This window comes from Schistocerca americana, chromosome 4, assembly GCF_021461395.2.
Source record: "Schistocerca americana isolate TAMUIC-IGC-003095 chromosome 4, iqSchAmer2.1, whole genome shotgun sequence".
Lineage (NCBI taxonomy): Eukaryota > Metazoa > Arthropoda > Insecta > Orthoptera > Acrididae > Schistocerca > Schistocerca americana.
The window spans coordinates 347,227,650-347,254,580 of record NC_060122.1 but is presented as its reverse complement, the minus strand read 5'-3'; the positions used below and the strand labels follow the sequence as shown (position 1 = coordinate 347,254,580).

Below are 26,931 nucleotides of genomic sequence, written 5' to 3'. Positions count from 1 at the left end.
TGGCATACTGAATCTGGATTGTACAGCATTTGAAAGGAAACTTTTTATCGCCCCTTATATGATGAGGTTTTATGTTTGCTTACGAATAAGGAAGAAATAAAAACTTCAACGTTTGGCGGTGACGACGTAATTCTGTAAGGTAGAGCAGATGACTTGGAATATCAGTTACACTGAATGGATAGTGTCTTCAAAAAAAGAATACCAACAAAAATAAACAATTATAATGGAATAAGGTGATGCTGAAGGACTTAGACTGGGAGATGAGTAACTAAAACCGAGTTTTGTTATTTGGGCAGTGAAATAATTGATAATGGTCGAAGAAGAGAGGATATAAAACGCAGACTGAAAATAGCAAGCACAGAATTTCGGAAAAACAGGAGTTTTTAACATCGAACATTAATTTAAGTGTCAGGAAGTCTTATTTGACGGTACTTATCTGGAGTATAGCCTAGCACAGTAGTAAAATGTGTGCAACAGGCTGTCCAGACTAGAGGAGACAGGAGCTTCTGAAATGTGGCGCTATAGTACAACGCTGAAGATTAGATGGGTAATTCGATTAAGAAATGGGGTACTGAATCGAATCAGGGAAAAAAGAATTTTACTTTAATTATGTCCATTGTACATGACGAACTGCAACTGTGATTTAACTTGGCGATTTATCTGCGTATAAAATGCAACCAGTGGCTTTTTTAGATTTTAGATTCGATTTATTGTACCATTAACTAGTTTCAAGCCAGTGCAGGCTGATCATCAGTGGAGGTATTACAGGAACATTACATCGTGGACCAAGTGCAGCTAGACGCTATAGAGATGGAGCTGGTGAAAATGACGAAAATTTAGTGATCGAGTAAAAAAACGTTTCTGAAAAGAAAATGTTACTTTTGATCATGTGCGATGCACTGCATCGTGGTAATATAGTAAATCCATTCCAGTAATGTACAGTGCCGAGTGTACACACAAGTATCACAGTATTTAGCTGAACCTGGTTTCCCAGTTATTCACAGAATGTTAACACTGGATGTAAATACAAAGAATTGCACACAACAGATAGAACACTTTGCTACATGATGATCTTTGGCCTGAGATGCATAGTATTTCAAAATAAGTGTTTACAAATACAGATAATATATTTCAGTGAATTTTGCTAGCTGGAGGAGTGTTCTTATATTGACATTATACAAGTAATATGGATTAAAAAGTTACACAAAGGATAAACCAATAAAGTAAACTATTTGCTGTGGAATTAAAGAGTGGATGAATTACAGCATGTCATAATTATTTCATGACTAAGAGAGTGAAATATTAAGTAATTTAGTACAGACTGCCATAGTTGTTACAAGACTGAGTGAATATAGTTTATGCTGGAGGATGATTGTGTCTTATTATTGTATTTTTTGGTGTTTTGGAGCCAGTATGTCTTAAAAATTTCGGAAGAAAAGGTCCTGCATTGATTCATTTTGTTCGTTAAGGATTTTCTAAGAGGGTTTTAGCTTGTGAACGTAAACCTCTAATTGTTCAAGGAGATCCATCTGTAACCCTTTTTCAGCAATGTGTAGAACAGAAAGACTGTCGTTGATTCCTCAACAGAGTGTTCGTGATGAGCAATATGTGATGCAATGTTTAAGTTTTTGAGTCGAAGGGCATCTGTATGTTCTTTGTAGGGGTTTGCAAAATTTCTGCCAGTTTGCCTTATATAACAGTGAGAACATGAGTATGTGACGTTGTATATGCCAGACTTCTGATGCCACTATTCAATGGCTTTATTATGATGAACTATTTTATTATGTAGATTATTGTCGGTGTAGAAGGATATTTTTATGTTAAGTGGTCTGAAAAGATTTATAAGTTTGTATGACACTTTGCCAATGAAGGGAAAAATGACAACTCTTGGCATTTCTTTCTTATATTTTAGTGGTGATGGTGGTTGCTTAAGTTTACGGTGAACTTTTTCAACTAGGGTGTTTATGTGGGAAGTATTACATGAATTATTTTGGACTATAGATTTAGGTATGTTAATTTCCTTACATGCATCTGCTTCACTGACGGTCATGTGGAGTATACAGTTTCCAGACAAGCTGTAGAAAACAGTTTCATTTTGGTTTGGGCGGCATGAGGGATTGTTAAAGGGAACATTAGTGGTAGTGGCTTTCCTTTATATCTGGAAAGCCTACTTGTTGCTATGACTGGAAATGGGCATATCAAGGAAATTAATTCCTTCAGTTGTCTGATGTTAAACTGTGAATTTGATTGTGGGTGCATTTTATTCATTTCATTGCTAGGTTATTTTGTTCTTCTTTTAGACCGTTGAAAAGTATGACTACGACATCCTCATATCTTTTATAATACATAATTTTGTTTGTAAATTGTGGATGAGTTGAGAAGAAATCCCGTTACAAGATATGTGTAAATGGCACCAAGCAAGGCTGCTATACATAGCTAGACCACTGTTTTGCACGTAAAACTTGCTGTTGAATGAAAAACTAGTTACGTAAGACAATTAATTCAAGCCACATCATGAGTTCATAAATTTCTGCATTGGTTAGCTTTTTGTATTTCATTATATTCTTTCGTATTATTGAACGAGCATCTTTCCAGGGAATATTTGTGTCGAGATTTACTGTGTCAAAGGAGGCAAATGTTGCTTTATCCGGCGGTATTAAGTCTTTAATACTTCTGGTTAACTTAAACCTGTTCTTAATTGAAAATATATTTTCAAAGGTTTTGTTTTTATTCAGTACAGCATAAGGTTTTCTGATAATTTTGCATCCTGGGCAGTTAGTGACATTTACAATCAAGTGAACAGGACAACCATGTTTGTGAATCTTAGACCTGGGGTCTTGTGGATTCACTACAACACAGCACTGGTCAGCAGAAAACTGCACTTTTCGAGTAATTTTTGCAGATTATCTTGACACTTTTAGGTGACGTCTGTTTTTAATTCAGTGGTACTTTTAGTTTCAAAAAATTCGTGTTCTGTTGTTGTAGTCTCTTTGATACATGATGGCTGCTGTGTTACTTTTACCTGCCTTTATCACGAGGGCCTCGTTACTCGTAACTTTCTTACTGATGTTTGTAAGTGTTATCTGTACAGTGTGGGCTGATATTAAAAATTTCTTTACAATTTTTCTTTATAATGTCGTTTACTTTACGTGCTACGACGTTCTGCGTGTTGTGGTTTAGTTTTACTGTGGCACAGACTATTTTGGCACTAATAATTAAATTCTTTATTTTATTGTTCTTTAGCCTGGGAGCAAAGTTGTCTTTGAGTCTTTTATTTACTCAGCTAATCTCTTTGCTGCTGAAAGTTATGTCCGTGTTGTTCGCAACTCTGTGTAGAATCTATGTGGTGTATAGGCAAGATCTACAGATTCGTCGTTTATTTTGTTAGATATCAGATCTGAAACTTCTTTCTTTTGCCTAAATTCTATTTCTAACTGTAATTTATTAGCATGAGCATCAAAATTGTCAAGAAATTGCGTAAGGCGACTTGGATGAATGACATTACATAGTTGAAAATGCAACTCAAAGCTGTTTAGTTAGCAGATCTATCTGTTTGTAATGTATCCTGATTTCCGATTTTAGCCACAAGATTTCATTGTTTCTTCTGGCTTTCTGTGCTGACTTACCGCTATTATTGATTTTTACGTGAATGTACTTTGGGGTGACATTTTCTCTGAGACACTTCTTATTAGAGTTTATAGCTTGGATGGATTACATCGCTTTAAACTTTAACTCCTGTAGATGTTTATTGTTCATTTTACCTGATGAAATGGTTCAAATGGCTCTGAGTACCATGGGACTTAACATCTGAGGTCATCAGTCCCCTAGAACTTAGAACTACATAAACCTAACTAACCTAAGGACATCACACACATCCATGCCCGAGGAAGGATTCGAACCTGCGACCGTAGCGGTCGCGCGGTTCCAGACTGAAGCGCCTAGAACCGCTCGGCAACAACGGCCGGCTTACCTGATGAGGCAGTGATAATTTCAGTATATCCATTACGGATGACGAACTGCAACTATGATTTAAATTAAATCTGGGTATAAATATGCACCCAGTTGATTTTTTTGATTCGGTTTATTGTACAGCTAACCAGTTTTAGAGCCACTGCATGCTCATCGTCGGGTGGAGGAATTAGTGTAGCTAGACGCTGTGGCGATGAGGCAGGCGAAAATGAAATAAATTTAGTAATCGGTTCTTATATTGACAGTATTCAAGTAATAGGGATTAGAAAGGTCAATAGAGAACATACCTGGAGCTAGCAAGATTCACTTTTATATTATCTGTAATTGTAAATATTTACTTTGTACGACAATGCATCGTGATGTTGCTAAGCATTCTATCTATCGTATGCATATTCTTTGTATTTACCTTCTGTGAATAAGTGTGAAACGAAGTGCAGGTAAATACTGTATATATTTTATGTACACCTGGTACTGTACATTATGGAAAAGGATTTGCTACAGATACCACGATGCAGTGCACTTAAATAACCAAAACGTAACATCATTCCGTTTCGTAAACTTTTTGTTACGGATCGCTAAATTTCCTTCATTTTCGCCAGCCCCATCACCACAACGTCTAACTACACTTGATCCACGATAAATTGTTGCTGTAACATCTCTATCTGATGGTGAGCCTGTAGTTGCTATTTGCAACTTGTGTAGAAACCAGACGGCAATTAGAGTCAATAGGCATGAAACGGAAGCAGTATTTGAGAAGGGAGTGAGACAGGGTTGTAGCCTATCCCCAATGTTATTCAATCTGCACTTGCGCAAGGAATAAAGGAAACCAAAGAAAAATTTGGAGAAGAAATTAAAGTTCAGGAAAAATAAATAAAAACGTTGAGATTTGCCGATGACATTGTAATTCTGTCAGGGACACAAAAATGTTCAAATGTGTGTGAAATCTTATGGGACTTAACTGCTAAGGTTATCAGTCCCTAAGCTTACGCACTACTTAACCTAAATTATCCTAAGGACAAACACACACACCCATGCCCGAGGGAGGACTCGAACCTCCGCCGGGACCAGCCGCACAGTCCATGACTGCAGCGCCCCTGACCGCTCGGCTAGTCCCACGTGGCTGTCAGGGACAGCAAAGCTCCTCGAAGAGCAGTTAAACTGAAGTGACAGTGCTTTGAAAGGTGGATATAACATGAACATCAACAAAAGGAAAACAAGGAAACAAGGATAAATGAATGCAGTGTAATTAAATCAGGAGATACTGAGAGGATTAGATTAGGAAATGCGACACATAAAGTAGTAGTTGAGTTTTGCTATTTGAAAAGCAAAATATATAAAATGTAGACTGACTATGGAAAGAAAAGCGTTTCTGAAGAAAAGAAATTTGTTAATATCAAGTATAGATTTAAGTGTCAGGAAGTCATTTCTGAATGTACCTGTGTGGAATGTATCCATGTATGGAAGTGAAACATGGACGACAAATAGTTTAGACAAGAAGAAAATTGAAGCTTTTGAAATGTGGTACTACAGAATAATGCTGATGTTTAGCTGGGTTGATCAGGTAACTTCTGATGGGGTACTGAACAGAACTTGGGAGAAAATAAATCTGTGGCACAAACTGGTCTGTTGATAGGACACATTCTGAGACACCGAGGGATCACCAATTTAGCATTGGAGGGAATTGTGGGGTGTAAAAATCTCAGAGGGAGTCCAAGAGATAAATACAGTAAGCAGATTCGGAAGGATGTAAATTGCATTAGTTATTCGGAGAAGAAGAGGCTTGCACAAGACAGAGTAGCATGGACAGCTGCATCAAACCAGTCCTCGGACTGAAGACAAAAATAACAACAACCGTGTAAATAAACATGTTAATGATACGTCTGATTGTGTTTATTGACCTCCTCCACTACCAACACAACAGCTGATACCTAGCGAACTCAGGGAGTCGACCGGCCGGCAGCCCCACTTGGAGTATTTGCAATTTGTCGTGAGATCTCTGGTAAAGAGCTGCTTATTACAAGGTTGTCATATTTATGAGGCTGACAGTCCACAGTGACCTGTAAAGATATTCTACTCTAATGGAAAGTTTAGAAGACTTAGCTGGCGTGAAACGCTAGTTAGACGTCTTTTTATGTTTTGGGTGTGTGTTGCAACTTAGTGAGTAAGCGTGGTATCCGAAGGCCTTGGCTCAGAGAGTGGAGCAACCTGTTAGAAGTGATGTGTAGTGAAAAAGATGGTGAGATTTAGTTGAGCCCCATGAACTTTGCCGTGCAAAATTTAAGTGATTTATTTCTGGGGTGACTCTTGACCTATATAGTTCGCAGCAGCTTCTCTGTTTGTCCTCGTGAAAATTTCTGCAGAGGTTGCAAGGAATCAGCTGGTGGCAGTCTATTCACCGTGTACGTTTTCCACTGCAGTGGTCGGATCTCGGAATCTTTCTGATTGCTAAGTCAGATGGCATCAGGGCTTTGATTATTGGTTTTGCAACAGTGACAATTTTAACTCTATCTCAAGGGTCAAAGCGAAAGTGGAGACCTTTATTAAGACTATTTTGTAAGAGTAACACTGCATAAAATTGATCCCCGCCCGTCGATAAGCGTTTCCTTGTCAATCAACGGAGCAGCTCGTGGAGTAATTTGTCTTGTGTGCTGCATGTCGTATGAGGGCGTGGATTTAGGGCACTAAGGAGACCTCGCGCGACGCAACGGCGTCTCCGAGGACAACACGAAGAAATATTTCTTCAGTCCGCTGTAAAAAAATATCCAGTTCTGCTTCTAAACTCTGACGAGCTGGGAGCTAACTCTTGTAGGAGATTATTGAAACAAGACGCTGAAGCGCGATGTACATTTCTCTTTGAGACGAATTATGACTACCTCTCCTTAAGACGCCTTTCCTGATCGAGTTTGGGAGACCACGTAGCCAGTTCTGGACGTGACGTTGCAACGTGGTAGGAATCTGTACCATCTCCGAATGTCCTTGAACCACGAATTCCTTCGCCTTGCGATAGACCTTTTCACTTGTATTTGCTCTTCTATGGTGAACCGTAATAACTGATACCTTTTGCCTGTTATAATGTGTTGTGTCCTAGGTATTGAGTTTCCCTTTGGTTTATAGTGAGCAATAGTTCCTTTTTCTTTTTCATCCATAGATGAACTTCATTTGAAATTTTCGGCACTCAAGGTATAGGTGCGAGAGGGCGATACAGACACATTTCAAAAACATCAAATATTTTCTGTAGATACTGGTCAGGGGTCAAGCTTTCGCATCCTCATAGTAAAATGGAGAACACGCAGCAACGAATCATTCTCAGTTGCAGTCAAAGTGCCGATCTTATAAAGACATTCTCGTGCTAATAAATTGGCTCCTAGCCTGTTCTATTCTAGATCTGATCTCATTCCTGCAATCACTCTGCACATCCATCACAGTGCCCAAATACTTCAAGGAGGATACTTGTTCAATCCTTTTTATTTTTACTGACAAAGTTGCTTGGGTTCTTGTCTTACAAAAGACTACAACTTTGGCCTTGGAAGTGTTAAGAAGCAGGCCAAACTCTTCACCGCGCTGGACTTAATTGTCTATCAAGTGTTGGAGAGCAGGTAGATCATTTGTTAAGACAACAGTGTATCTGTGGGCCTAATATTGCTAATTTCTTTCAGTTTATAATCATCCCGCTACTTTCTTCCGCCGATACTTACCTGAAAACTGCAGGGGATTAAATGTTAAACAAGGAAGGTGACAGCATAAATCCCTGACGAACTCCTTTGCTAATTGTAGTCACTTCTTGTGTGCACGTTCTAAATACACATTTCTTTATGCGCTTCAAAAATTTTATTAGACTCTGAACTCAGTTAGTAAACCTTCACATACAAGGTGTCCCACATTACAAGGATATTACTAATACACTCCTGGAAATTGAAATAAGAACACCGTGAATTCATTGTCCCAGGAAGGGGAAACTTTATTGACACATTCCTGGGGTCAGATACATCACATGATCACACTGACAGAACCACAGGCACATAGACACAGGCAACAGAGCATGCACAATGTCGGCACTAGTACAGTGTATATCCACCTTTCGCAGCCATGGAGGCTGCTATTCTCCCGTGGAGACAATCGTAGAGATGCTGGATGTAGTCCTGTGGAACAGCTTGCCATGCCATTTCCACCTGGCGCCTCAGTTGGACCAGCGTTCGTGCTGGACGTGCAGACCGCGTGAGACGACGCTTCATCCAGTCCCAAACATGCTCAATGGGGGACAGATCCGGAGATCTTGCTGGCCAGGGTAGTTGACTTACACCTTCTAGAGCACGTTGGGTGGCACGGCATACATGCGGACGTGCATTGTCCTGTTAGAACAGCAAGTTCCCTTGCTGGTGTAGGAATGGTAGAACGATGGGTTCGATGACGGTTTGGATGTACCGTGCACTATTCAGTGTCCCCTCGACGATCACCAGTGGTGTACGGCCAGTGTAGGAGATCGCTCCCCACACCATGATGCCGGGTGTTGGCCCTGTGTGCCTCGGTCGTATGCAGTCCTGATTGTGGCGCTCACCTGCACGGCGCCAAACACGCATACGACCATCATTGGCACCAAGGCAGAAGCGACTCTCATCGCTGAAGACGACACGTCTCCATTCGTCCCTCCATTCACGCCTGTCGCGACACCACTGAAGGCGGGCTGCACGATGTTGGGGCGTGAGCGGAAGACGGCCTAACGGTGTGCGGAACCGTAGCCCAGCTTCATGGAGACGGTTGCGAATGGTCCTCGCCGATACCCCAGGAGCAACAGTGTCCCTAATTTGCTGGGAAGTGGCGGTGCGGTCCCCTACGGCACTGCGTAGGATCCTACGGTCTTGGCGTGCATCCGTGCATCGCTGCGGTCCGGTCCCAGGTCGACGGGCACGTGCACCTTCCGCCGACCACTGGCGACAACATCGATGTACTGTGGAGACCTCACGCCCCACGTATTGAGCAATTCGGCGGTACGTCCACCCGGCCTCCCGCATGCCCACTATACGCCCTCGCTCAAAGTCCGTCAACTGCACATACGGTTCACGTCCACGCTGTCGCGGCATGCTACCAGTGTTAAATACTGCGATGGAGCTCCGTATGCCACGGCAAACTGGCTGACACTGACGGCGGCGGTGCACAAATGCTGCACAGCTAGCGCCATTCGACGGCCAACACCGCGGTTCCTGGTGTGTCCGCTGTGCCGTGCGTGTGATCATTGCTTGTACAGCCCTCTCGCAGTGTCCGGAGCAAGTATGGTGGGTCTGACACACCGGTGTCAATGTGTTCTTTTTTCCATTTCCAGGAGTGTATTTCGTAAACGATAGAAGTGAATTCACTTGTCCGATAAGTGACAATATGCAGAGGAAATTGTATTTCGTTGAATCCATATTCTTCTTTCTGTGAAAATTTTTAAATTTTTTTGCATTTGAAAGCTTTGAAAACTTCTGAATATTAGCAGGTAACGATTTTGCTCAAATAGCTGAAGCGAGCTAAAAGAGTGTGTCTAATCTACCAGTACACAACCGCTTCATCTCAACTGCTACTTAAACCTCGCATACTGAATCTCACAAAACTGAAGCTGGATAAATCATGCGCTATTCTACACCACTGTCTGATGCTATTAGTGTCTTCGTGTTCTAGCCGTGCATAGTGGATGCAGTAGCGTAACTGGGAAAAACTTACCGCACAGCTAATGCTCTCTCTCCACAGTGAGTTACAGGGCCGATCGGTAGTCGCCGTGGTGGATAAATTACGTATTATAGAGCAAAAAACCTATCGGAAGTGATTTAACTTAAAAGGTCAATGACGACTTTTCCTTCGGTTTCCTATAAGAATATTTTTTACTCCCACATGTTGTACTTTACGTAAAGATTGTGGTGATAATTTATAATTCATGAAACTTTGCATAACATTCCGCACTATTCCTTTTCCTAATTACCTTCATTTTGATCATATACAAAGGATGTAGTTTGTCCAGAAGAAATATTAGATATGAACTGAGTACCTAAGTACCTAACAATTATGGACGTTTTTGTCTCGTAGCCTTACATGAAAACAAAATATTGAGCAATCGTTACGACAACAAGTAACATTGAGCTTCAATCAGAAGCTACGATTAAAGCCAAAATTGTCTCTGACAGCAACGCGCACTATCAGAGTTCCCAGGTCCTGAGAAGTGTTGTATCAGTCGTACTCTAATCCCACCATAGCATAGGCTTCAGTGAAAAAATACGAACCATCGATACGGCCGCCTAGTGTTTATTTTCTGCATTGGACCAACAGCCATCCGCACTTGACATGCTAGCCGTGATCCGTGCGGTCACTGACGCCGAAAGCCGAAATACGTGCCACACAGGTACTGCCGCCACGACACTCTGAGTTGGTTTCCATCTCGTTGGAGCGACCAGATATTACACAAATTACTGATAATATGGTAATGAAGTCCTCCACTAGTGACTAACACAGTCTAATAACGGACCGCTGAAGATGTCGTTCTTACCTGTAAGACGTTTCGGTTTAATTCGTCCATGACGAAGTATTCTTTCTGTCGGTCAAGGATTCCGCTTGTATACTGTCCCACTTTGACCACAACCATGCTCTTTATTCGGATAAAATTAACGACTCGCTCTAATCTACATCTACGTGGTTACTCTGCAATTCACACTTAAGTGCCTGAGTGCCTGTCAGAGGCTGTTTTATTTCTATAATTAAGGTAACGATGAACGAATATTTGGCAAATGCCATATGCAGCAGGTAGACTGGTTCTTAAGTGGTGTAATTTCCAGGGCCCTGACGCACGTGGAGAAATTTTGGGTTGATATTCGAATTCTTTATTTATTGCCATCTAATCTCTCAATTTCGCGAAAGACTAGGAGCATAAAATTATGTAATTAGTGGATATCCTCAAGAAATTCGTATTATCTTTTAAATTGGCAGTAATGTATCTAACTTTCGGTATATTATACTCCTTCGACCACAAGATTGTTTGATTTAATAGGTAAAAATGTTGCTCGAAAGCTTCAGCTTCTTCTTCTTCTTCTTCTGTCTATGTACATCTACTTATCAACAGAATCTTCCGTCACTTCTTGGTAGAACAACTTAGCAGTAACAAATGGAAAGCACATTATTAAATTATTTTGTTAACCGGTTTGCGGCTTACGGGGACAGCATCAGACTGTTTTTAGTCGTTAAACAATGTACAATATTCGGAACAACACTGTAAAGAACGTTGAAGAGTGAGATACGAACATGGTATAAATGTCATCTTCGACAGTATAGTAGTAATGCAATTAAGAATGCCAAGGCAAACCGCTAATAAATATAAAAAGAATAAACCAGAAATTAATGCTAAACTCTAAAAAAGTGTCTACGTAACAATTTAAATTACACTAACAATCCGAATAAAAAATTGTACGTGAAAAGATAAAATTTAAGATTTTGTACTATGTGAGGAACAGCACAGCCCAGTGCATTTTAATAGTAAAGGTAAGGCCGTCTGAATTATTGGCTGACACTGGAGTACACCAAATTACTTGTCCTGATGGTGGTAAGTTATGTATTGGTCAGTCAGACAGAGATATAACTAGGTTGGCTGAACATTAACGAGTTGTAGAGTCGAGACTCCACATTTGCTGGACTTGTACTGAAGCCTACAGCTAGCAGCCACAATCTAATATCCTTCACTTAGCAAACAAAGACCAAAAACTTATTTGGTTGGAAATCCTGGAAATCAACAAAAAACAGGCGCACAGTCCTGATTTAATATTAAATAACCAAACACATTACCCAGACTTCACTTAATCTTCACAGTTTTCCAATGCTTCTCACACTATCTGTTTCATTACATTCTTCCGTTTTCCCTCTATTTATTTATTTCATTCTGATTGTCTACGTACTCCATATGTTCTGCTGTTGCAAATGTCAACGCCCCTTCAAGCTATTCTTCAGTACACTTGTCATGTTCTAATTTCATTTGACTGGGATTGTTAATGTAGTTTAAAGTTTTCATACAGGCACTGTTTTCTCGAATTTGATATTAATGTTTTACCAATTATGTCCTCCTATATTTATTACTGATTTACTTTTTTAATTACATTGCCACTGCAATGTCAAAGCTCACATTTTCTCTGCGTTAGTACGTCAATCTTATCTTTTCCAATGTTTTTCAAGTATATTGTACCTTCTTTGGCGGGGGTAGTCAGATAAAATCTGACGATAACCTTCTGAGCCGAAAATCAGTTAACAGAATAAGTTAATTCTGTAGAACATATACAATACTGTACTTTCCATTTGTAACTGGAAGCGGCCTCATTAAAATGCCACTGTAGAAAAATAATCGGACATGTCCGAAAGAACCGACACCATGTCCATATAAGTATATAGTTCTGGCAACACCGACCATGACCTCCTCCTTCTGTGCGGATGCACACATATTCCCCGAACTCTGACGGGACTTGGTAAGAATGTCTTCCACGAGTAATGAGTGTGTTGGTGTGGGACACTACGAATGTAGTGTGTGGTCATATAAGGTGAGAATGTGCGTCTCGCGGGAGGCGTGCGCGAGTAGCCCCAGGAGTCGCGCTATCCTCTCTACCCTCGGTGGCTCAGATGGATAGAGCGTCTGCCATGTAATCAGGAGATCCTGCGTTCGAGTCCCAGTAGGGGCACGCATTTTCACCTGTCCACGCCCGTTAGCAGCTGAAGGTATTCATATAATTCTAATTTCTTATAGTTTTAGCTTGACAAACGGTGGAAACTCTTCCAGGAATTTTCATGTTTCTTATGGTGGAACGTAAGCAAATTGAAGTTGTTCTTTCCTGGATTTTATTAGTTGCTTCATCTGCTAAGATGTTCGCCCCCGGTAGCTGAATGGTCAGCGTGACGAATTGTCAATCATTTGGGCCCGGGTTCGATTCCCGGCTGGGTCGGGGAATTTTCTTCTCCCAGGGACTGGGTGTTGTGCTGTCCTCATCATCATCCTATCATCCTCAGCGACTGCAGGTCACCGAAGTGGCGTCAACTTGAAAGACCGGCACCTTGCGAACGGTCTGCCCAACGGGAGGCCATAGCCGTACGAATAAATAAAAAATCTGTGAAGATTGCAAAAGCTGCGGATATTCTATTATCGTTTGTTAAATCGGATTAATAACTTCGTCTCTTATACTGATTTGACCAGACTTTCTTGACATCTGTATGACGATGACATTTTCCAATTTTTTATTCAACTTCGTGTCACCAGATTCAGTTCATAAATTCAGCAGCTCTTTATCTATTCCTTTTCCTTTAACAGATACATTGTCTCAGGTTGAGTTCTTCGATGGGCTGTGAAACCTTAGCTGTCTGTAATTAAATTCATCTTCAAGAATTGTCTTCGTCGACTGTTAATTTTCTAACAGAAACTAGCATTCATCACGGTAATATAGACTGATCAGGTGTTTACTTTGGTTACTTGGATATTATTTAACACCTGCTGCTCTTCTATGCCTCACCAGCTGCTCTTAGTTTCTGAGGAATTGCTGTTATAGTCATCAGTACGATGACTGCTTTGACTCAGCATTCCATTCAAGTCTGTCTTGTACAAGTACTGCAACCCTCTTCCATTTGAGCCTGTTTACTGGTTTCAAGCCTTGATGTTACTTCAGAAGTTTTACTCACCCTACCACCCTCTCACTTCCCTCCATTGGTAAATTAATCATTCCTTGTAGCCACAGATTGTGTCCTGTCAAACTATAATTTGACAAACTACCTGTTGGCTTCTGCCTCGGTTTCTTCGGCCGACGTTTGTTTGATGATTTTTATGGTGTTTCGCCAAAGCGTCGCCTTCCGCAATGGGGGAGAAGCTTTGACAATGCCATCCACTCGCGCTTGCGAAACGTCAGAAGAATTATAAAACACACGTTGACCGGATACACCGAGACAGAAGCCAACAGGCAGTTTGTCAACAAATGGCCACGAATGCCTTAACAGTTTCGAACCTATGACTTGCTTTAGACTGCTTGTCTCATAAAGCTCTCTTCTCACCAGTTCTGTTCTCTATTCCTTTGAAGTTATTCGATCTATCCATCTTATCTGGAGCATTCTTCTGTACCTCCAAACTTCAAGATCTTCTGTACTGCTTATCGTTCACATTTCACTGCTGTATAAGGATAAGCTCCAAAGAATACTTTCACAGGACAATTCCTGACATTTAAATTTATTTTCAATGAAAAAAAAATGGTTAAAATGGCTCTGAGCACTATGGGACTTAACATCTGAGGTCATCTAGAACTTAGAACTACTTAAACCTAACTAACCTCTACATCTATCTATATCTACATCTATATTTATACTCCGCAAGCCACCCAACGGTGTGTGGCGGAGGGCACTTTACGTGCCACTGTCAACACCTCCCTTTCCTGTTCCAGTCGCGTACGGTTCGAGGGAAGAACGACTGCCGGAAAGCCTCCGTGCGCGCTCAAATCTCTCTAATTTTACATCCTCGGGCGGTATAAGTAGGGGGAAGCAATATATTCGATACCTCATCCAGAAACGCACCCTTTCGAAACCTTGACAGCAAGCTACACCGCGATGCAGAGCGCCTCTCTTGCAGAGTCTGCCACTTGAGTTTGCTAAACATCTCCGTAACGCTATCACGGTTACCAAATAACCCTGTGACGAAACGCGCCGCTCTTCTTTGGATCTTTTCTATCTCCTCTGTCAACCCGACCTGGTACGGATCCCACACTGGTGAGCAATACGAGTGTTTTGAAAGCCACCTCCTTTGTTGATGGACTACATTTTCTAAGGACTCTCCCAATGAATCTAAACCTGGCACCCGCCTTACCAACAATTAATTTTATATGATCATTTCACTTCAAATCGTTCCCCACGCATACTCCCAGATATTTTTCAGAAGTAACTGCTACCAGTGTTTGTTCCGCTATCACATAATCATACAATAAAGGATCCTTCTTTCTATGTATTCGCAATACATTACATTTGTCTATGTTAAGGGTCAGTTGCCACTCCCTGCACCAAGTGCCTATCCGCTGCAGATCTTCCTGCATTTCGCTACAATTTTCCAATGCTACAACTTCTCTGTATACTACAGCATCATCCGCGAAAAGCCACATGGAACTTCCGACACTATCTACTAGGTCATTTATATATATTGTGAAAAGCAATGGTCCCATAACACTCCCCTGTGGCACGCCAGAGGTTACTTTAACGTCTGCAGACGTCTCTCCATTGAGAACAACATGCTGTGTTCTGTTTGCTAAAAACTCTTCAATCCAGCCACACAGCTGGTCTGATATTCCGTAGGCTCTTGCTTTGTTTATCAGGCGGCAGTGCGGAACTGTATCGAACGCCTTCCGGAAGTCAAGGAAAATAGCATCTTCCTGGGAGCCTGTATCTAATATTTTCTAGGTCTCATGAACAAATAAAGCGAGTTGGGTCTCATACGATCGCTGTTTCCGGAATCCATGTTGATTCCTACAGAGTAGATTCTGGGTTTCCAGAAACGACATGATACTCGAGCAAAAAACATGTTCTAAAATTCTACAACAGATCGACGTCAGAGATATAGGTCTATAGTTTTGCGCATCTGCTCGACGACCCTAAGGACATCACACACATCCATGACCGAGGCAGGATTCGAACCGCGACAGTAGCGGTAGCGCGGTTCGACTGAAGCGCCTAGAACCGCTCGGCCACATCGGCCGGCTTCAATGTCAACATATAGCTTTTTCTCGGTCTAGATTTTACATCCTCTTTCCTTCTGCTGTAGTCAGCTATTTTACTGTCCAATTAGAAAAAAAAGCCTCTACTAGTTTCGGCCTGTCATTTGCCTTGACTCTACCGTATTCCATTACACTGTTTTCACTTTATGTCCATAGTATAACTTCTTTTCACGACTCAGTCTGTTCCGTTCAACTGATCTCCCAAGTATTTGGCTGCCTCTGAAAAAAATAAAATGTCATGCCAGACCATAAATTTCTAGCTCTTCTCCCTTAATCTGAATTCCCTTCCGTAATTCTGAACACTATTTAACAAAAAAAGTAACAAACTGCGTAACTGATTTGCGAAAAGTGTTCGCCTTGCGTGAATTCGCAAGGATACTTGCTTGGAAATGCGTCAAGGGATAATGTGTGTTCAAAATGTTCAAATGTGTGTGAAATCTTATGGGACTTAACTGCTAAGGTCATCAGTCCCTGAGCTTACACACTACTTAACCTAAATTATCCGAAGGACAAACATACACACCCATGCCCGAGAGAGGACTCGAACCTCCGCCGGGACCAGCCGCACAGTCCATGACTGCAGCGCTGTAGACCGCTCAGCTAATCCCGCGCGGCCGATAATGTGTGTAATCTTTACTTTAGTCAGGAGGAACGGTAAGAAAAAAATGGAAGATCTGTCAGTCATCATAAAAGAAGTAATATTCGTTTTCTCACTGAGTAATTTATGTGATTGTTTAAGTTATTTTACATCTACGTTTTGCATGGGTTGCTGCCCTTTAACTTATTCTACTTCCGCTTCACAACCAAAGTATTCTGTATACTCACCTCTGAAGCACGGGTTGTCGAATGCGTATTGGTCTCCGGCGGCTTCTGAATCCGTCACCAGCACCAAGTGTTTTCCTGAAAAAGCGATAAGTCTCTCGTCAGGTGGACCCATTGTCTCCAAGAAATACATAATTTTACAAGTAAATACACCTTAATATGAACTGAGCACTGTAATTCAAACGTCTTGGTTCATACACCGCTTAACTGTTTAAGAAACATGAATAAATACGTAATGGAAAATACATATCAAATAAAATAAGACTGCAGGAATGAACGTATGTATAAGGGGCTACCAGAAAGTTTTAGTGTCAGGGCGTTGCAGCGTATTTGCAACATAGCACGACTCCGTTGCGGGTATAAAACCACCGACATGTAATCGAGTGATTACTGTGGCATTCGTGTCGTTCCGACGTGCGTATGGAAAATGCGGAAGCGTGAACTATGGCGATGGTATTACCGAATGCGTCCAAACAGGACCAACGTGCTGTTATTCTTTTCTTGCCTGCTGAAGGACAAACACCAGCAGACATCCATCGGAGAATGAAGAATGTATATGGGGCAGCATGTCTGTCGAGGACCACCGTTGTGGACTGGTGTGCTACGGGATGCTGCTGTCTCGTGAAAATGCACATCACCACATCGTAAATGTCGTAATGCGGAAGTTAACACAATTCAAATAGGAGACACTCGAGCATTTCTCCCCATGCTATTATCACATCTTCAGTTCCTAAAAAAGGCCTTGAAGGGTCGACGCTTGCTGTCGGACGGGGATGTGCAACAGGCGTTTACAAACTTCTTGACGCAGCAGGACACAGTGTTTTACCAAACGGCTATCTTCATCCTGGTGCGCCGGTGGGATGACTGCCGCTATCACGACGATTTACTTGATTGGCATACCGATTCTGGGCTATACGAACGGAAACTTTTAGATCACCCCTTACACTTTGAAATTACAAAACTTGTACCAAACAATCCTCGGATTTGCTGATATTATGATTTAGAAAAAAATCAACGTGGAGGCAAGAAATCCTGGACGATAAACTGACGTCGTTGCGTGCAACTAATTTCGCTAGAAATCCTCTTCATACTCCAACTTCACTGAATGCTTGGGGCTGGCTTCAAATACAGGGAGGAAACTACTGTTCATGTGATGTTTTCGGCGAGGAACAGTTCTTGACGCAGAGTGACTACTGACGTTTACGTAAGTATCCACTAAATAGCTTCTATTGTGTAAGGCGGGAACACACCCCAATTTCAAAGTGACAGGAAATGCTTGTTGAGTGTCTACGTAGATGACATTTCCAGAAAATACCACATGTTGAATGGGTGAGCTCCGTAATGCCATTGTCGAATCGCTTTTCCAAGAACCTTGGCTTGAAACTGCGACCATTTGGCAATGAGTAGCACGTGGTCACGTCAAACTTCAGAAATTTACTTCCAGATTAGGAAAAGATCCTGTCATACGGACAAAACGCGATAAACATTAAGCACTACATACTTACAAGTAGGGGATCATATGTTGTCTTTTTAGGCTGGACAAGTTACAAAACTATAAATTTCCGCAATTCTTCCTTGCATTCTATTCTTAGTAAAAATTTCCTTCGATAAAAAATGACCCGCTGTTGGACAATGTAAGTATTCAAGAAAACACTACGAGTTGCTACCTATTTCATAATAACGCTGTAAGGGAAGCAAGTTTGACATAATCTGAGATTATTAAAAAAAATGTGGCTTTTGTCACGTGATTACGTTGGAAAGTGTAATTAATCAGTGCGACAGGTTCTGTCAGTTCTGGTTAATTTAGCGGCTTAATCTTAGGAATGGGTTTAAAATGAAGTGTCGTTTTAACAAATCACCTCTTTCTCATAAATTTAATTCTTAGGACGCATTCTGGAGAGATGGAGACTGAGTTCTAAGAGAAATCATTTCTTACTAACCAAAGGAATCATTTTCTTACTGTGACTGTGACTGTGCCATACACCAAGAAACCTGAATTAGTCAAAGAAATGTACTGTCTAGGGCAATGGACGTGAAATCGAGTACAGATTTATTCTTTCTAGTATACATAGACAGAACATCGTTTTCTACGGAAGTCAGTTCGTAGATTTTGACGACTGATGGCATCGTGTTTACGATCGGCGTTCACCCTCTCAGCATCTGCTAGGGCCTGGAGACGGTCAATTGAGTCACCGAAACTGGCTGCCGTATGATAAAATAACATCAAACGACGGCGGCAGACGTTTCATTTTATTACGTTAGTTATGAAGTGGCTGCATTTTGAAGGGCTCACGTTGAACACTCCTATCATATATGCCGTTTTTAATGATTACTGTCTTCTGGACCAGGGAGCAATAGTATCCAAGCTAAGAATCAAAATATCACGGGAGACAATTGTGTAGTTGCCGCTACGAGTGCAGAATTGCCTTCCACGAGGTTTTCTTGTTCAGTTCGGATACCATTGCTATCTGGTCGGATGCACAGCAATAATTATAAATGGCGTATACTACACTCCATAATTTGGCGCACAATGGGAGATCTGTTGATGGTCATTACCGACACGCAAATCGATAGTCTGACGACAATTTGTTTGTGATCGTTGACTGGACTTAAAGAAAGGAATTCTGTACTCTCTGGATCTCTGTCATTGTACGCGGCTATTCCAAGTACACAGACGAAGCAATGACGGAAATAAAAGAAATAGGAATGGGACTGAAGTGTGAAATGATGTCAATGTTAAGATTCCTGAATGGCATTGCTATCTTCAAAGGAAACGAGGAAGAGTTGTATGAGCTTTTTAATAGATTGAAAAGTCTAATGAGTTCAGAGTATAGCTATGAGCTCCTCGTACAGGCCTTGAAGGCCCAAACGATGTCGACCGGCCGTCGATGCCTTGCGGCATCATGCGGATGCATTATGAAGGGGCATGTGACTAACACACCGTTCTGCCGGCCGTTTTACTGACTTTTCCACAACGTGCAGCCGTTACTTCTAATTCAGGTAGCTTCTCAATTGGCATTACGAGACTGAGTGATCACCGTACCAATCCGCCCGCCAAGGAAATCCTTGGCAGTACCGGGAATCGAAACCGGGTCCCTCGCATGACAGCCATCTACGCTGACTAGTCATCTACAGATGCGGACGCACAGAATACAGATTGAGAGAAAATTGAAGAAAGACAACAATGAGTAGCAGAAATGGGATTACCAAAAAACTTAAATTTCGAAATTGGGGGCAATGATGTACACGCAGTGAAGGAACTCTGCTACCTTGGAAGAAAAATAATGCCTGACGGACGGAGGATGGATGACGTAAAAAGCAGACTACCTCATCGAAATAAAGGGGGACGGGGGCGGGGGGCAAACACCGGTCTCAGTCTGAAGAAGAAACTCTTGAGAACTTGCGTTTGAAGCGCACCATAATATGGAAGTATCGCATGAATGTGAATAATGGACTGTGGAAAAACCGGGAAAGAAGAGAATCGAAGCAATTGGGATGTTGAAAATTAGATGAAAAATAAGATGAAAAATAATAAATTTCTCCGCAGAAATAGCCAAAAGAATGGAATGCGTGGAAAATAATGACAAGAATAAAGGCCAGGATGACAACACATTTGTTGAGACTAAGGGAATTACATCCATGGTACTAAATCGAGCTGTAGAAGGTAAAATATGTAGAGAGAGACAGATATTAGAACAGATATTAGAATATATCTAGCAAATAACTGAGGACTCTCCGCGTAGGAGGTGTTCTGAGATGATGAAGTGGGCACAGGGAAGAAAGTCGAGGCTAGCCTCTTCAAATCAGTCTGGTGACTCGTTGCAGACTGGATCGAAACTGTTATGACATGATGCTTCGCTCTTTCAGTCAGTGCACCTTGACACTTCAGACTTCATTATTCCTGTCAGTGCCTTTATCTGTAGACAACATCTTACAGAATAAACGTTTTACTTGCAATAGAGTGTGTGTTATTTGAAATTTCCTGGCAAAACTGTGTGCCGAGCCGGAACTTGAGGTTGAGACCCGCAACATCTCATACGGTTTCCGCCTTCCAACGTGGGTAGCAGTTAACCTCTGAAGTTTTTTTGAAAAATTTCAAGTAATAATTTAGATATTTACCTCTGTCTGAGTAATGTTAGCCACAGATAAAATAGTATACGCATCGTTGCCTATCTTCTTACGTTCTCCCATAGACGAATTAAAGTTTTTGAATGATCAGTCTTGCATGTTGTGCATAATTATCAGTCGTAGAGAGCGAGGGCAGATAGAGAGGTAGGTTCCACCACCAGCAAAAATATACGCAAATGAGGCTTGGAGACTATTGTAAGCTATAATAAGATAAAGTTTTACACACTAATACTCGGCCACATTTTTCGAGCCAAAATAAAAGAAAAATAAAAGACAAAAGATACATTTAATTTATTATCAGTGCTTGTTTTCAAATACTATAAGCAGTTGATGAGTTTTACTATTTGGGCAGAAAAATAACTGATGATGACCGAAGTAGAGGAGATATAAAATGAAGACTGGGAATGGCAAGAAAAGAGTTTTTGAAGAAGAGAAATGTTTTAACACCGAATAAAGATTTAAGTGTTACAAAATCTTTTCTGGAGTGTAGCCGTGAATGGAAGTCAAATACACTGATAAGCCAAAGCATTATGACCAAATCCCACCGCAAATTTGCATCCCGACTGGTGGCGTTGACGGTGCGTGTCGTAGTAACAAAAGTGTGTAAGCGGAGTATACACGGACGGGGAATCACCTTAGCGAAGATATGTGATCCAAATAAAGAAATCCATTAATATAAGCGACTTTCACAAAAGACAGGTCATTATTACGCAGACTCTGTAAATGAGTATCTCGGAAACAGCGAAGCTCGTCGACAGTCCACGAGTTACTGTGGAAAGGGGTACAAGGACAGTGAAACTACCACTAGGCGCTAAATGGTTGGACATCCAAGACTCTTCACAAGATGAGGGATTCGGAGACTTGTCTACTCTGTAAAGTAGGATAGATGGTGATCTTTGGCATCTCCGCCGGAAAAGCATAATGCTGGTGCACGCACAAGTGTTTCGGAGCACGACGTTCACCGTACATTGCTGAATATGGCGCTCCGCAGCAGACCACCCCTACCTGTCCACATGCTGACACAACGGCATCGTCAATTACGATTGCAGTGCGCATGGGACCATCGGGGTTCAACCGTCGATCAGTGGAAACGTGTCGGCTCTTTGGGTGAATACCATTTTTTCTCTACTACGTCGATGGTCGTCTCCAGAAATACCATCATTGAGTTGAACGGCGGCACGAAACGTGCAGCGCGCCACGGACGCAGGCTGGTGGGAGCAGTATTACGCTATGGGACACATTCTCCTTCGCTTCCATCGGACCTTTGGTAGTAATCGAAGACACGCTGACAACTGCGAACCACCTGCATCCCTTCATCTTGATGTCTTCCCCGACTGCGATGTCATTTTTCTACAGTATAATAGTTCGTCTCTTGGTGCCAGAACCATGCTACAGTGGTTTGCGGAATGTTATCATGATTTCATATTGATGTCTCGCAACCAAATTCTTTTGTGAAGGCCTCGTCGCTGCTGCCGTGGAGGCCGAGGTTGAGAGTTCGTAAAACGGCTTCTGATGCAGTACACCGCTAAGACAATTTCTCTCTGCCACTATTACACAGCTGTGTCCCAGGGTCAGATAACAGGAGAGGAGAATGAAGGTTCTACAACACTCCAACAAATTAATAACAAAGTCATACCAATGAGTTAAAAAGGTTTACTTATCTTTGTGACTGGTTGAACAATGAAGTCTTGAATACTGCATGTAATGTAACACAGAAAAGGCTCTACATGGCTGAGTGTAAATAATCATAGGTAAACTTCACATTATGTAGCAAATGCAATTTACAACAACTGTCTTTTCGCTTCGAAAGAGTTCATAAACGACGTTCTCTAACTAAGTCAGCCCTGGACGATGATCTATAACCAAGTGGGCGGGAGCTGCTCTTCTGACTTACGAGTAGGCTTCTGTACGTTGTCGTCCGGTCATTAGCGGATTGTACTCGGCCGGCAATTGGCCGAGGCGGAGTCGATATCTTCATCTTCAGCGCCGCCCGTGACGCTGGTGAAAATCGTGCGAGTGGCGAGTCTTTATGGCACTGGTACCAGCTCGCATATCTGCGCCTGCGGTGCTTTTGTCGCTGTGTTTTGTTCGGACGACACAGCAAATTCGCCTAGTTGTAGAACCCATACGGATCGCTATCGGACACTATCACGCGTACGCATATTAGCGGCTCGTTATTTACCCGAATTACATGACCTGTGCGTAGAAGTCTAAAGCCACATAACTCCGCAAACCTACCAACAAACTGTCGGATCTCTCATACACAGAATCAGTGATGTATTTCGGTCTAAAGCAGGACAAACAAGCTATTAAGGAGCTGGTCATAATGTTTTGGCTCATCAGTGGAGGCAAGATGAGAAAGGATTTTGAAATGTGGTGCTACAGAAAAATTCTGATGATTAGACGGATAGATCGCATTAGTAATAAGGTTGCACTGAACAGAATTGAAGAGACAAGAAATTTATGGCATAACTTGACTAAAAAATGGTTCAAATAGCTCTAAGCACTATGGGACTTAACATCTGAGGTCATCAGTCCCCTAGACTTAGAACTACTTAAACGTAACTCTCCTAAGGACATCGCACACATCCATGCCCGAGGCAGGATTCGAACCTGCGACCGTAGCAGCAGCGCGGTTCCAGACTGAAGCGCCTAGACCCACTCGACCATAGCGGCCGACACTTGACTAAAAGACGCAATCGGTTGACGGGACACATTCTGAGACATCAAGATATCATCAGTTTATTATTGGAGGGAAGTGTGGGGTTAGAAATCGTAGTGGGAGACCAAAAGGTGACTACAGTAAGCTGATTCTGAAGGATGTAGGTTACAATAGTTATTCGGAGGTAAAGAGGCTCGCACAGGATGGAGTAGCATGGACATCTGCTTCAAACCAGTTCAAATGGTTCAAATGGCTCTGAGCACTATGGAACTTAACTTCTCCATGCCCGAGGCAGGATTCGAACCTGTGACCGTAGCGGTCGCGCGGTTCCAGACTGTAGCGCCTAGAACCGCACGGCGACTCCGGCCGCATCAAACCAGTCTTCGAATCGGAGTCCACAACAATAAAAACAAAAACAATAATCCATCTAAAGTTATCTTCCCAGACGTAGCATTCTGACTCAATCCCTGCAGTCCAACTCATTTTTCATAAGATTCGCTCTACATTTATTTGCCTCTCCTGAGGCACCAGCCGGCCGCGGTGGCCGTGCGGTTCTGGCGCTGCAGTCCGGAACCGCGGGACTGCTACGGTCGCAGGTTCGAATCCTGCCTCGGGCATGGGTGTGTGTGATGTCCTTAGGTTAGGTAGGTTTAAGTAGTTCTAAGTTCTAGGGGACTTATGACCTAAGATGTTGAGTCCCATAGTGCTCAGAGCCATTTGAACCATTTGAGGCGCTCACGTCATGACTTAGAAAAGCGAGAGTGGAACTTACAAATGTTACCTTCCACAATGCTCTCATCGACTAAGCTAAGTTAGTGGTTCGAGTCGGATCCGGGACGCTCGCACGCCCACACACAAAATCGCGCTCCGCGCCCTAGCCACGTATATATATAGTGGTCGTAAACGAGAGGCAACACAACTTTCGTACCTATGATCGCTGACTGCTGGTGATTAATGAGGAAACGGAAATCACTACCACATAGATTCTGATATAGCCTCCCGTCACTGACGTATTTTTCTGTCAGTAAGAATCCTGAAAGTCTTGCAGACACTGTTAACTCTATGTAGCTTGGAGATGGAGAAAGGCTACACACGCGCAACCAGATTTGGGGCCGTGAGTCAGACCGCCTCGGTCCTTACATGCGGCTCGTGAAGCAACTGGAGAGAAATCGCAATGCCCACGCATAGAACGCAGCTTTGGGATTGTTCGCGGCCCACAACGTCGCAGTCTCCAGAAACTTCGCTACAAAAATAACCCAATAGTTGACACAGTAGACACTGAAAGAGGTAAGAATGGTGCCATTATTTAAAACTGATACCTGCAAATACCCATTTGAAGTAATCTGCGAAACTTCAGATGTGAAGTGTACCAAACAGCGCACGCCACTCAACTGCCAAGGCAAGGAGGCACAGCAAATAACGAAATCTTGATTGTTGCATTTATTCAGCATAGCAGGAGGAGTACATGATTATATTTGCAGATGATCTGGGGGGTACATGGGGTGTAAAATTTAGTACACAGAGAAGCCGTCTCTTGCAACAACTACTATTCTAACCCATCTGGTACCGAGTCGGAAATGGGCTTGTATGACAGTTATTGTACGCCATTTCATGCTGCATCAACTCCATAATTTATTAAAGGTAGCGGCTTGCGAGTGGTAGCGAGTCAGTCACTCGATAACCTAAAACCAACTGTTTTCAATGGTTGAGACGTCTGAGGAACGTAGGGTACTGCTCAAGGAAACAATCGCACACCCTGAGTTTTGTCACTTCTAGTGGCATCTAGTGCCAAATCTAGCAAACTGGACTGTTCAGTTTATCCAATGTAAGCAGATCCCCGTCGGGAACTTTGCAACTGCATTCGTGAACGCCTACCTGTCCCTTTGTTCAGGGGAGATATGTACTGCTAAGGGGCAATTACCTGGGAGAATTTGCACCGAGCAGATGAGTCTCAGCTAGGCATACACCGCACTGCAAAGAGCCGAATACATTGTTTGATGTGTATTAGAAGAAGGGATACTTGGGAGACTGCGAATCAGAATGGAATGGAAATCTACTGATGTGGTGTACCTATGCAGACAAACAAATGCAAGCCCATAACGCGACGGTGCACCTCTGGTCATTATGCAAGAAGTTATTCAACTTGGCTTTGGTTGATAAAGTTGTTGGATGTCCTCCTTAGAGATATCGTGACAAATTTTGTCCAATTGGCACGTTAAATCGTGAAAATCCGTGGTGCTTGGAGGGCCCTGCCTATATTGCTCAAAACGTTATGAGTTAGGGAGACATTCGGCTACCTTTCTGGGCAAGGTAGAGTTTAACAAGGACGAAAACCATCAATAGGCCTCTCGCCGTGTGCGGGCGGGCATTATCTTGCTGAAATGTAAGTCCAGGATGACTTGCCATGAAGAGCAACAAAACGGGGTGTAGAATATCTTCAACGTACCGCTTTGCTGTAAGGGCGCACCAGATGACAAACAAAGCGGTCCTGCTAACAAGGGAACCTCCCCATCGCACCCCGCCCCCCCCCCCCCCCCTCAGTGGGTAGGCCTTGAAAAACTGAACACAGATCAATCGAGAAAACTGGAAGAAGTTGTGTGGAACTATGAAAAAAAGAAGCAAAATATACAAACTAAGTAGTCCATGTGGATGATATGCAACTTCAAGGATCATGTGAGCGTAGGAGCGCCGTGGTCTCGTGGTTAGCGTGAGCAGCTGCGGAACGAGAGGTCACTGGTTCAAGTCTTCCTTCGAGTGTAAAATCTTATTTTTTATTTTCGGACAATTATCAAACTTCAGGCACTCACACATAATCAACTTTGCTCTCCAAAATTCCAGGACATGTTCAGATTTGCTTGGACATTGCAGGATTTGACGGTCTACACACGGAAAAATTTGAAAACGTTAAAAACATGTTTTGACAGAGCACAGGGAAAAGTGTGCGACTGTAAAACTGTTGGATTCATTTGTTGCAGTTTATGTGACAAACTCTTATGTTTTCATCACTTTTTTGGGAGTAATTCTCACATCCACAAGAAAACCTAAATCGGGCAATGTAGAAGAATCTTTTTACCCATTCGCCAAGTGTACAGGTTAGGTGGGTCGACAACATATTCCTGTCATGTGACGCACATGCTCTCACCAGTGTCGTATAGATTATATCAGACGCGTTTTCCTGTGGAGGAATCGTTTGACCTTTGACCTTGCGATCAAATGTTTTCGGTTCCTATTGGAGAGGCACGTCCTTTCGTCTACTAATCGCACGGTTTTGCGGTGCGGTCGCAAAACAGACACTAAACTTATTACCGTGAACAGAGACGTCAATGAACGAATGGACAGATCATAACTTTGCGAGAATAAAGAAAAACTTTTCACTCGACGGGAGACTTGAACCAAGGACCTCTCATTCCGCAGCTGCTCACGCTAACCACGGGACCATGGCGCTCCTGCGTTCAGACTATCCTTGATGTTGCCTATATTGGCATGGACTACTCAGTTTGTATATTTTGCTTATTTTTTTTCATAGTTCCACACAATTTCTTCCTCTTTTCTCGATTGATCTGTGTTCAGTTTTTCAAGGCCTATCGACTGTGCCAACTTATAACTAAATCTGAG

At 42.3% G+C, this 26,931-nt stretch overlaps 1 protein-coding gene across 1 annotated transcript in view; it reads right to left on the bottom strand.

Moving 5' to 3' along the window:
- LOC124612288 overlaps nucleotides 1-26,931 on the bottom strand; it is a 458,713-nt gene that overhangs the window by 175,109 nt on the left and 256,673 nt on the right. The window contains exon 2 of the mRNA XM_047140396.1: nucleotides 16,530-16,604. The gene's annotated coding sequence lies outside the window, so the exon portion shown is untranslated. The remainder of the gene's footprint in view (nucleotides 1-16,529; nucleotides 16,605-26,931) is intronic.